Genomic DNA, 12,403 nt, shown 5'->3' with positions numbered 1-12,403 from the left:
GGCCCTAGCGCCCTGATTGGACTGTCCTGCTGTGGTGCCCTCTTCTGTGCCTGTGGTCTCTTGCTCAGTTGGTGGAATGTGTGCTGTGGGAGCCCCTGTTCCTCCTGGTTAAAAAACAATGATGTCAGTGCATTGGAATCCTCTGAGCAGGTAAGATTCCCACTCCTGGTCAGTACCAATGGCTGGGGGTACTGACACAGGTGTCACAATGAGTTCCATGAAGCTTTCTTTCTTTGTCAGGAGGCCAGGTCGTGGTGCACCTGGTTGGGCACATGTATTACAATGTGCAAGGACCCAGGTTTGAGCCCCCAGTCCCCACCTGCAGGGGGAGGGCTTTGCGAGTGGTGAAGCAGTGCTGCAGGTGTCTCTCTGTCTCTCTCCCTCTCTATTACCCCCTTCCCTCTTGACTTCTGGCTGTCTCTACCCAATAAATAAAGATTAAAAGGACAAAGGGTAGATAGCATAATGGTTATGCAATCACTCTCATGCCTGAGGCTCCAATGACCCAAGTTCAATCCCTTGCCCCACTATAAGCAAGAGCTGAATAATGCTTTGGTAAAAATTACATTAAAGAAATAAAATAAAAGGAAGGGAAATTATTAATAAATGCATTTTTTAATTTTTTTTTAAAAATATTAATTATCTGTAACTCTGATGTTTGACTCCTTCCATGAGGGCTTTGGGGTTTGTGCAGAAAATGACCTAAGAATAAACAAATATTTCTTGGAGCATCAAAAAAGTGCATATTGAGAGAAGACTATCATAATTAAGGCCAACACATTCTTGGTGTCTCCCCTACCTTGAAAGTAATTTGTACCTTGACAATTGTTCCTGATGTATGTTCAACTAAAAACATCTTTGATCTTCTTGTTCCTTTACATGTGGTTTTATCCATAAAATCTTTGATGGAGTTCTGATCAGTGATACACCGGACAGTCTCCCATCTTGAGGTATCTGGGAACATCCCTCCAGACTTCCTCAGACTAGCTATTTGGATGGGTGGGATCTCAGTGTCCTAGCATATGGCTAAGGTTCTCCATCTGAGTAGTAGCCATTGCTTCTTGCATTTAATAAGCAAAGTAGAACTTTGAAAGTCTGTGTTTCCATGGGACTACCTAGTTCCATTCCAGATGGCACATATTCTAACAAAATTACAGATATTAAATACAGGCAAGGGCCTACATGTACCTAGTATAAGCAAGGGACAATTATATACCTCAAAGTAAAAGTGCTTAATAAATAGCCCTTTATGATTAGACTTAGATAGCATAAGCCTGGTATTCTAGTAGAATGTCCTAAAGAAGGCATCATAAATTCTCTAATCACATATTTATTATTTAGGCTTATACACCCTCCTCTCCTACCCCTTACTTCACTTCTCTCAATCACTTTATGTAGTTAATTGAGTATCAAATAACTCAAAAAGAATTTAAGTAAGATATATTCTTCCATCTTTTTAAATCTCTTCTGACAGAGCATCAGCATTATTGTTACCCTTAGGTTAATTTTAGAAGAGACACTATACAACTGGCCAAGAGATATACAGGCAAAAATTACACATCAAGTAAAGGATAACTACTGTCCCAATGACAACCATTATTAGAATCATTAAAAAACGAGGGGGAGATAGCATAATGGTTACGTAATCAGACTCTATGCCTGGGGCTCCAATGACAAAAGATCAACCCCCCATACCACCATAAGCCAAAACTGAGCACTGCTCTGGTATTAAAAAAAAAAAAATCATTAATCAAGTAACTGAAGAAAAACTTGAGGCTAACTAAGACCTCACTAAAATCCTAGGTCTATTTCCTCCCGAACATGAGGCCATATTCCATAAATCCAATACTGGTTTGGATACAACAAATTACACTCAACATGGGGAGAAAGTCTAATCTTATCAGATAAAGGGACTACAAATAAGGGCAAAAGACTAGCTCACTTATCTATGACCTTTTTGGCCACCATTAGGCCATGTTATCATCACCTGGGGTCCTAGACAGGGAATCCTTGAATACCCCATAGATTCTCCCCTAGACCTCTCTCTATTATCACTGGTCATATCTATTAGGAACATCATCATAAGCCCTTCTGTGGGCTTCTCAGGACCATACCTTCACTATGAACTACTCTCCAAAGGGAGGCTGGATTATCCTATTCTGCCACTCAAAGAAGACTGATTCTGAAGTGAATGTATCCTAGAATGTTCTCAGATGTGATTATCAACTGTGAGCTAAGCCTGACAGGGACTTGGAAGTTGCAGAGGCTCTAGTGCTAAACATGAATAAATATGAGCCCCAGGTTAGCTCACTGAGGTAAACAGTTAATTGCATTTATATATTTTTTTGTTAAATTTGCAAGCAACTCTCTACGTTAATCCTGATTTCTAGTACTACTCTCAACTCTGACACCATCTTTTCAGACAATATTGTTAGTCCACCTCCATGTTAGCTCATAAGCTCAAGCAAAGATTACTAAGACATAAGTTCCTAGGAACACTCCTAAAATAGACTTCCTAGCTCCTTGTACCCTAAGCGCTGTACTTTCATCTGCATTATACTTACCTTATGGTTCCTGTTAACTAAACATTTTGTCCTGTTTTCCATCTTACTGACTTTCAGCCACCAAATTGCAGGTGCTACTGTGATTCCATCCTGACTTCCCTGGGAAGATGATCTCACCAATGCTTCCCAGAACTTCACCTCTCCAGAGCCCTACTCTACTAGAACAGTCCAGGGGTAGAGACTGACCGACCAACACCTGCCGGGATAGCTGGAGGGTGCTTCTTCCCGAGCTAGTGCTCTCTGGGTTGGAGAGAACTCAACTGGAGCCGATCTAGGCTGCTGCATGGGAGAGGGATCAGGAACTCATGCTGCACTAACTTCGCAGGAGATACACTCTGGAACTCTCGGAGCTGGAAAGCAATTTCCAAGTGTCTTTAATCAGAAGAGCAGCTGTTTTTACACTCTCTGAGTAGGGTGGAAACAGGATGTGACATAGAGGGTGGAGCGAAAAGTGACTGGTGGAAGATCAGGGTGTGACAAGGAGAGACCTTCTAAGTGGTAATAGGTGTAGGGCTGATCTAGAAAGGAAGTGAAGGTAGGACTACAAAAATAATGGAGAAAAAAATATATACATAGATAAAGATAGATCTTAGATAGACAGGCAGATGGTAAGTAGTAGAATCAGCCCATATCGGTAACATTGGGAGACTGCAGTTTTCAATGCAGGGAATGGGACACAGACCTCTGGTGGTTGAAACAGTATGTAATTATACTCCCATTATCATACAATTTTGTAAATAAGTATTAAGTTGACAATTAAAAAAAAGTCAGGATTTGGCGGTGGTGCACCTAGTTAAGCGCACATATTACTAAGCACAAGGCCCACGCAAGAATCAAGGTTCTGGCAGTCGGGCTGTAGCACAGTGGGTTAAATGCAGGTGGTGCAAACCCAAGGACCTGCATAAGGATTCCAGTTCAAGCCCCCAGCTCCCTACCTTCAGGGGAGTCGCTTCAAGGCAGTAAAACAGGTCTACAGCTATCTCTCTCTCTCCCCGTCTTCCCCGCCTCTCTCCATTTCTCTCTGGCCTATCCAACAACAATGACAACAATAATAACTACAACAATAAAACAACAAAGGCAACAAAAGTGAATAAATAAATTAATTAAATTAAATTAAAGAATCCAGTTTCTAGCCCCCACTCTCCACCTGCAGGGGGGAATGCTTCACAAGTGGCAAGGCAGGTCTACAAGTGTCAATCTTTCTCCCTTTCTATATCCCCTAACCTCTCAATTTTTCTCAGTCCTATTAAATAAAATGGGGGAGGGAATCTGTGTTTACAGAAAAGGAGCTTTCCCATGTGTCTGTATCATCTCTTTGTCATAAATGACAGTTTTAATGCTGGGATTCAGTGCCTGCACCAGAAAGCACCACTGTGGATGTGCCATGGCAAGAAAGGAGTAAGAGGCCCAGAGGTAGTCTGAGCATTAACTACTGTGCCAGGACTGTGGGGCTGCTCACCCATTCACCATGGAACTAAGTGCCTTATGTATCTTGGGACTGAAAGTCTGGAGCTTTAATTCTAGTTCCATCTCTCCAGCCTGACACACTCTCTATTCTTTTGCAATTACCATCTGGATATTTCTGAATGTATCCTGTTATGGCTGGCTTTTCTACCACAGCCTCTGTTTAGATGCTTTAAATAACTAGGTTCAACACTCAGAGTGATCTGATACAGTGCTAAACCCATCCACATTGAGGTGTAAAGATACAACTTACTATCCACAGGCACTACTATATGTATAATTTCATTAAAAAAAATACACACACCATGATGCCAACCTAACTTCCCTGAGCAGACAACTCTACCAATGTGTCCTGGAGCCCCAAATCCCCATATCCCTGCTCTACCAGGAAAAGAGAGAGAGAGGCTGGGAGTATGGATCCACCTGTCAATGCCCATGTCCAGCAGAGAAGCAATTACAGAAGCCAGACCTTCCACCTTCTGCACCCCATAATGATCCTGGGCCCATACTCCAAGAGGAATAAAGAATAGGAAAACTTCCAAGAGAGGGGGTAGTTTGGAGATATCTGGTGTTGGGAATTGTGTGTGGAATTGTACCCCTCTTATCCAATGGACTTGACCTTCATATTTAAAAAGGAGAAAAATACACATAACATTGAGATTCACAGCTACAACATCCTTCTTATCTTACACACCTTCCAATGGCCATAGGCTCCCTGAACTACAGTTCACTAAAAAAAAACTCTGTTTTCCAGTTTTAAGCACTTACTTAAGGAGAAAGACATCCTCTGGCAAAGCAACTCATCTCTCACACAAGCAGTGCTGGTTTAGAAGACCTCACACATCCAAGTTCAGTGTCACAAAGGCAAGCCTGGGGCTCTTCTTGCTGAGTTACTGCCAAGACACAAGGACAACCCCACCCTAACCCCCTTTCAGCTGACCCCTTCACACTGTCCTCAGGATGTCAGTTGTCTCTTCTCACACCATCCAGTTGCATGCCTTGCTGCCTCTGCATTTGCTGCCTATTACTTCTAAAGGATAGTTCTTGCCCAAATGCCCAAATCCACCACAGTCCTCAACCATCCACCTCAGTGTTCTTGTCGCCAAAAAGGAACCCACTGCCAGCAGCTTCTCTCCTCAAGGTGTAAGCTTTCTACTTTTCACAACATCTCAGTGCCCATCTGCCACATGGCTGAGCGGTTTCCTCCCCTAGCAGACTGAGGTCCTGCTTTCATGGGGTCAAATCTTGGAAAACAACAGTCCCTGCAGGTTCTGGCAGGTTCACTGACCTCGCCTTCACAGGAACGAATACTTAGGAGACAGGATTTCAAGTGCATGAATGAGCACCACCACATCTGTAAACTGGACAGAGCCAGGTTGTCTCTACCAGGCAGGGAGAAGCCTGTCTGCCTACCTTGTCTACAGCATCTTCTCTGGGCTTGCTTCTCCCCAGCGCTGAGCTGGCCTGGCTAAGGCTGCACTTCTGTCCCAAGGCCCTGCTGAACATGGTCACTGCGGGCTGTGGATTGAGGGAAAAGTTGTCTCTGGGTGAGGATGAGCGTGAGCATGAGCTGGGAGTATGACCCACGCCAAGGGCAGTGGCGAATCTGCTCTGAGCCCAAGGGGCAGGACAGGGACAGGCGCTGCAGTTCTCCATCACCCTCACATGGAGAAGGGCCCATCTCCACCCAGCGCCCTGAATTTTATTAAGTGCGCTCTTCCTGCATAGTAGGAATAATGATGTTTAAGTGCAAGGAGTCCAGGATTTTCTCTAAAGGCATTTATTTATTTATTTTACCACCAGGATTACCACTAGGACTTGGTACCTGCATGAATGACGAATCCACAGCTGCTAGTGGTCTTATTTTTTAAAAATTTATATTTATTACTTATTTTCAATTTTGTTGCCCTACTAGGGGTCATTTTTGTTTTATTTTTGATAAATATAGAGAGAAATTGAGAAAGTTGAGATTTAAACTCAACAAAAAGAACACAATAAAATGTGGTCAGAATATACAAGTAGGTGACTCTCTAGAGATACCCCTGGCCCACAGACATAGGCAGAAATGCTCCAGTTCACTCATCATCAGAAATGTGCAAATCAAAACCACTTTGAGATACCCCCTCACACCTTTGATACGGACTCCATCAGTAAAACAACAGAAGGTAAGTGTTGGAGAGGATGTGGAGAGAGGGGAACACTACTGCACTGCCTGTGGGATGCAAACTGGTGAACTGAGTATGGAGAATCCTTAAGCAAATAAAAAAGGAAATACCACATGACACAGCAATTCCACTCTTTGGCATACACCCAAAAGACAGAAAAGCACTGGTTCAGAGGGATTTGTGCACCCCCATGTTCACAGCTGCTTTAGTCACAATAGCAAAGATCTGGAAACAACCAAAATGTCCTTCTGACAGATGCTTAGATGAAAAAAAGAGTATTATGCAGTAATCAAAAAGGATGGCGTTTTGTCCTTGAGATAAAGTGGCTGAAACTGGAGAAGATGATGCTCAGTGAAGCAAGTTAGGAGTAAGGACAACTACAGAATGGTTTCACTCATATGTGGCATAGTGAGTCTACATGTGTGGGAAAAAACAAACAAACTGTGAGCCTATTTCTAAGACTGTGTGAGCACTCTAGTGGTTTATCTATGGGTGTGCGGATGGGGACACAGACTAAATGTTTACTAATAAGAGGCTTCAATAACCCCACTAACTCCTGCCCAACTAGACACCCTCCCCCACCACCAGTGGGTTCTCTCTTGTGGAGGCTAAACTTTCTTTCCCAGGCACAGCTCTGCTGAAAGATAATAATAACTAAGGCAAACAGACCTTGAGCAGTGGGTCCAAGTCCCACCCCTTAACCTTGCAGCCTCTGCTTCTGGGATGATGCCTTTTGTTCTCCAGCCTGTGCCCTGATATAAGGCTGTACCGCCCCTTTGTCCTGTGCCAGACTTATGAGAAAGATCTGAGACCCTGGCTCAAGCATAAATAAAAGGCTCCTTTCCTCCTACACCCACCTCGGCTTCAGTCATCTTGATTATAAATAGTGTTCCTCAGCAACCTCACTCTTGTTCAATCCACAGACCTACAGCACAGCTCTACTGTCATGGGGGACAAGGCACAGGGAGGGGCTGGGCTCTGGGATGGGTGGCCGTGATGGCACCTGTGATGCAGCCCACAGAGCTGCAGCCTCACTGCTCATGATGGCTCTACCTGTGCCCACTGTGACAAGGACCACTTGAGAAGCCTCAGACATGGCCAGCCTCAGACTAAGCAGCTTATGCTCTTTCCTCTCCTTCCCTGCTGCTGGACAACTCTGTCCTCAGACAGCCTCCCACTGGGTCCTGAAATGTCGAGGCATGACACCCATGGGAGGAGAGGTAGAAGCCCAGCATTGCCCAGGGGGACTGATGGCCACATGCCTCTGAAGCTCCAGTCGCCATTCCTTCTACAAGGAACATTTCTGAGCCAGAAACTAACTAGGACAGAACTGTCTGTGGGATTGAAAGTTGTTGGCCTGTTAGTCTCTGTGTTCAGAAACAAGGGTGAGCCGCCACAGATGACCTACTATGAGATTCCGGCCTCTGGCTTTGGGAAACAGGATTATGGCTGGTGTTTTAATTTAAACACTAGGGTGCAGCCCTCTTCATATTTGCCAGGGCCTGGAAGAATGGGTTCAATCTCTGTGAAGGGCTTTGCCTTTATAAAGCTGGAGGCCTATAAAGGAACTGGTCTGACACCAGGACAGCAAGACATGAATCCGACTTGGCTAGTCTAGAGCCAGGTCTGCAACCTCTCTGGGGACAGGGTCATCAGGCATCATTATCAGAGCTGATTATGACTCAGGAAACTCACAGGCCTTCTCCCTGTTTCTTTCCCTCTCTCTATTACACCACACACACACACACACACACACACACACACACACACACACACACACACACACACCATGCATAAAAATATTGACTTTTCTGTCCAGATACTATGTATTCATTTTCTCATTACTATATTTGTGATAACCAAGAGTACATTTTGCTTAAAGGAAAAGATTTCTTTGAAAGGAAAGAGAAGAAAGAAATAATGAAAGGCAAAGGGGTATAAACTAGTCCTTTCAGTTCCTTTGACACTCAGATACTTAATGCACACACAAAAAAGTGGTGTCTAGAATTTAAATAATAGTACCAGATAAACAAAAAGATAATATAGCTGAGATACCTTTCCTTCCTAGAAAAACTGAAATAACCCTTTTTAGTGAATCTAATATATTGTCTTGATAATGACTTATAATATTACTTATTTATAAATGTATAGATTGTTCATGTAGTACAAGTACAAGTGTGTTATATAGAGGGATATAAGTAGATCTGTAAATTTTTGTACATCTGTTTTCATTCACTTATATTATTACTATCTTAGAATATATTGAGGAAGACTGAGAGCCTAAGGGAAGGAAATAGAATGGTAAGAAAAAGGAGAGAAAATCCTGGAAGACTGACCTTAAAAGAAGACTCAAACTGTGTACAGTGATGCTGGATATGTGTTGATGGATGGATTGGGGATGTTTTTATATTTCTCTAGTATCTCAGGCAATCCAGGAAGTGATGCAGTAAGTGTATGTATTAGGCATGGACTCTATTCTGAGACTGGGATGAGGTAGGATTCAGATTCCCATTAGAAAGAAACTCTCTGTTTCATCCCACAGTGCCTAACCATGAATACCTGCTTCAGAACGAGGATATTTTGAAAGAAGACAGGGATGTTTTTGACCAGTTTCTTTTTTTTTAATTTCTTTGGAGCCATTTTCTCCATACCATTCTAATACTCTCCCATCAAAAATTATATATTGAATAACCATATTAGCTTGCTATGTAGTATGACCAGACTAGGATGTCTAGTTAAATAATTTTATTATTCTGACTTTTTTCTTTTTTTTTTTTAACCACCAGGGTTATTGCTGGGGCTCATGCCTGCACTATGATTCCATTGCTCTCCGCAGTCATTTTTTCCTTTTCTAATTTGCCACGCCAGAGAGATATAGAGATGGGGACAGAAGGATAAAGGCAGACATCAGCAGCACTGCTCCACCACTTGGGAGGTGTTCTCCACTCCCTCCCCCACCCAGGAATAGGGTCCAGGGACTTAAAACAAGGTCCTGCCCCTGGCTCCTATGTGTGTGCTACCAGGTGCACCACTGTCAGGCCCCTGGTGACTCTTAAAACAAATACTGTCCATTAAAAGGCAGAAGCCTGACAGACAGTATGTGACACAGTGCCCTCTCTGCTTTCAGTCTTTGCTCATAGAGTCATCCTTGATGTAGGACTGTATGTAAAGGAAACATTTCCATGGTGAGGTACATCATTCGCCTCCTGGACTTAAGACTGGTTGGGCTTTCTTCCTTCTCTCCTTCTATAATGCTCTCAACTAGAAAGTGGGCCTGGTGGCCTCCTGGCTCTCCACCTCCTGTCAGCACACAGGTATCAAAGAATGTCCACAACTCATTTGCCAATGGATTCATTCTTTCAAAAATGGTTTTACGAGGATAACATTGCTTTTGTGTATGGACACGCACACACACACACACACTTATGCTCCTGGAAATAGTGTGTCTGTGACAGTATCCATGTGGATATCCTACAGTGATATTTACTGTTTAGAATTATATAATTAGATGACCACTTCATGAAATAGGGGCAATGCTTGTGGAATATCTATTTTTTTCCAATAAAAGCCTGGGAGTCTATAGTTATCTCAAAAGGAAAAGATTAAAAGACTCAAAGCTGTAGGTGCAACTGGCTTCAGAGGGTCACTCTGTCAACTCTCAGTTATGACACTGACCTTTGACCACTGACATCACAGCCAAGGGTACTTGGCTACAGCGGAATCTTCAGTCTCAGAGACTGAGCTGAACAGTGCACACAGTGCTGTGCCCAGCTTTCTCTTTCGCATCAAGGAGTGAAGAGTAGAGGATGTCTGCGTCTACCAGAAACTCTTCCAGGCTTTCGGGGTGTCTGTGCTGGCTGCCCTGCTTAAGGTAGAGTCTGTTCACATGCCCTGTGTGACCAGCAGAGGAGGAGGAGGGTGGTCCCAGGAGGTGCTCTGTGTGATTCCCACTAACAGGATCCTCAGCTTCAGCTCTGGTCTCATCAACAATTACTTGTGCTCATGAGATTCCCTTCTGCTGATGCCAGAGAGCAGGCTTGACCTGTTAGGATCTGAGTCCTGTGGGCTTACTATGGGCACAGCTAAGGAATAGCTTAGTACTTCTTTGAGTTGAGAAACATTTGAATGTTTGGTTTATTCTCGGCTGATCATGGGATTCCTGCCCCCCTCAACCCCAAAGTGATGACTGACTTAAAGAAGATTAGAGTCAGTTTTTCAGAATCCTGTTATCTAAGTGTGTATGTTAACCTGAGACCACAGTGGAATGACTTCTTCACACTCTTGGATCTATGCAATCTGACCCCTATAGGTCACACATAGATCTGTTTAAAATTATTTTTATTAGAAAGGAATAGAGAGAGAACAAAAAAGAAGAGAAAAGAAGCAGAGAGAAATGAAAAGGGGGAGAGGAATGGGTAGGGAGAGAGGCAGAGTCACTGAGGCAAAAACTGCAAATGATACTTGGGGTTGATTATGTTCAGCAACACTCTAGACACTGTGCTGCCTTCAGGCCTTGGCCCTGTGTCCCTGAGTTGGTTCTTTGAAACATTTCTCATCCTCTCTCCTTTGACCTCTTAGTGTCCCTTACATTTTTTTATCCTTATATTGGGGGTCAGTGTTAATTCACTACAGTGTGATTTGTTGACAACAGGGTGTCTTGCACAATACTCTCACCCCCACTGAGGTCCTCTCCCAGCACCAAGCACCAGGGCCCCAATACCTCACTCCCCCTAACTCCCTCTCAGTGTCTCCTTTCTACCATGTCCTGAGATTCTGCTACTTCCTTGTTCCCTGACACAGAAATGACAGGCCATGTGCCCTGTCCTTGAAGCTTCCCTCCATTACCACCAGCCCTGAGTGACCTCAACTCTCACAGGAGCTCTGTCTAGCTCAAGACTCCTGAATTGGGTTGCTGAGCCCTTCTGGGGAACTAGACTCCTCTGTAATGCTCTGTGAGTGCTGACATCAGCAGAAGCCCTTGTTCCACCTGCCAGTGACAAACTGCCCTGTGGGTCTGCTTTGTTGCAGCTCTTCTGTGGAGGAGGGTAGTCCAGAAGAGAAGAACCTAGTGTTGCCTCATGGCCATATCCATTTCTTCGGCTCTGGCAAATTCCAGAAGGGTCGGAGGTGGCAGAAAAGGCAACTGATCTTATATTCCAACGTTTTGCTCATCTCCAACACAAAGTATATACCTGCTCAACCTGAAGTTGGTGTAATGCAACAAAGTAAAAAACTCTGGGGTGGAGGACTGGGGGGGGAATACAGGTCCTGGAAAAGGATGGCAGAGGACCTAGTGGGGGTTATATTATTATGGGGGAAACTCTCAGGGAAAACTGAGAAATATTATATATGTACAAACTATTGTAGTTACTGTCGACTATACATTAATCCCCCAATAAAAAATGACTAAAAGCAAGAAACACACCCATCATCTCCTCAGGAGAAACCCAGATGCTCGCAGATCGCTGGGATACAAGCTTACAGTGCTGTGCTCTATTCCCTCCCAGGTACAAGAGTCACTTCCGAATCAAGTACTTGGTGCCCCTGATGGACATGAGGGTGGAACCCAACATAAAGAAAGCCGCGAGAACCCGCACATCACTGGTCCTGGGCTGGGCTGACCACAGCTTCATGGTGTCTTTTCAGTAAGACTGCAGCCAGGCCCTGCCTATCTCTTCATGACTCTCAGGGGGAGCACAGCTCCATCTGGGGGCCTCTTAGCCACAGGTGCTCTGACCCCCACAAGTACAGCTGTGTGCTCTCCATTGTCCTCCAATGGCTCTGATTCAGGCAAACACATGTAGCTGCTAAGATCTCTGCAAGTAGGGACCCAGGGATTGAAACCAGGTCCTTGTGCATGGTAGCATGTGCAGTTAACCACCAGCACCACCAACTGACCCCAAACCCAATTTCTCCTCCATTTAGAAGATTTCCTTGTCAACCCAGCAAACTGTTAAAGAGCAGGGGCCCTCAGCACCCAGTGACCAGGACAGGCCTCCTGGATCACACAGTCCCACCAATAACAATCAATGATGCTGTTTATACTGGCTGGCATTATAATATGTTTGTGTGAATTTTGTGCATTTTAACTTTTTTTCTTCCCTTCTCTTGGATTTCAGATCAGTTGAGAAGATGGAGCAATGGTACAACAAGCTTTATGAGTATGTCCTTATTTCACGTATTTCAAATCTTCAAGTTCTCAGAATGCAG

The 12,403-nt window shown here is 44.1% G+C and overlaps 1 long non-coding RNA gene across 1 annotated transcript in view; it reads left to right on the top strand.

Moving 5' to 3' along the window:
• LOC132537004 (uncharacterized) overlaps positions 1 to 12,403 on the top strand; it is a 418,667-nt gene that overhangs the window by 20,969 nt on the left and 385,295 nt on the right. The window lies entirely within an intron of this gene.

The sequence above is a fragment of the Erinaceus europaeus genome, chromosome 2 (assembly GCF_950295315.1).
Source record: "Erinaceus europaeus chromosome 2, mEriEur2.1, whole genome shotgun sequence".
In the NCBI taxonomy this organism is placed as follows: domain Eukaryota; kingdom Metazoa; phylum Chordata; class Mammalia; order Eulipotyphla; family Erinaceidae; genus Erinaceus; species Erinaceus europaeus.
The sequence above is the reverse complement of the archived record's forward strand: the minus strand, read 5'-3'. Positions and strand labels throughout refer to the sequence as shown.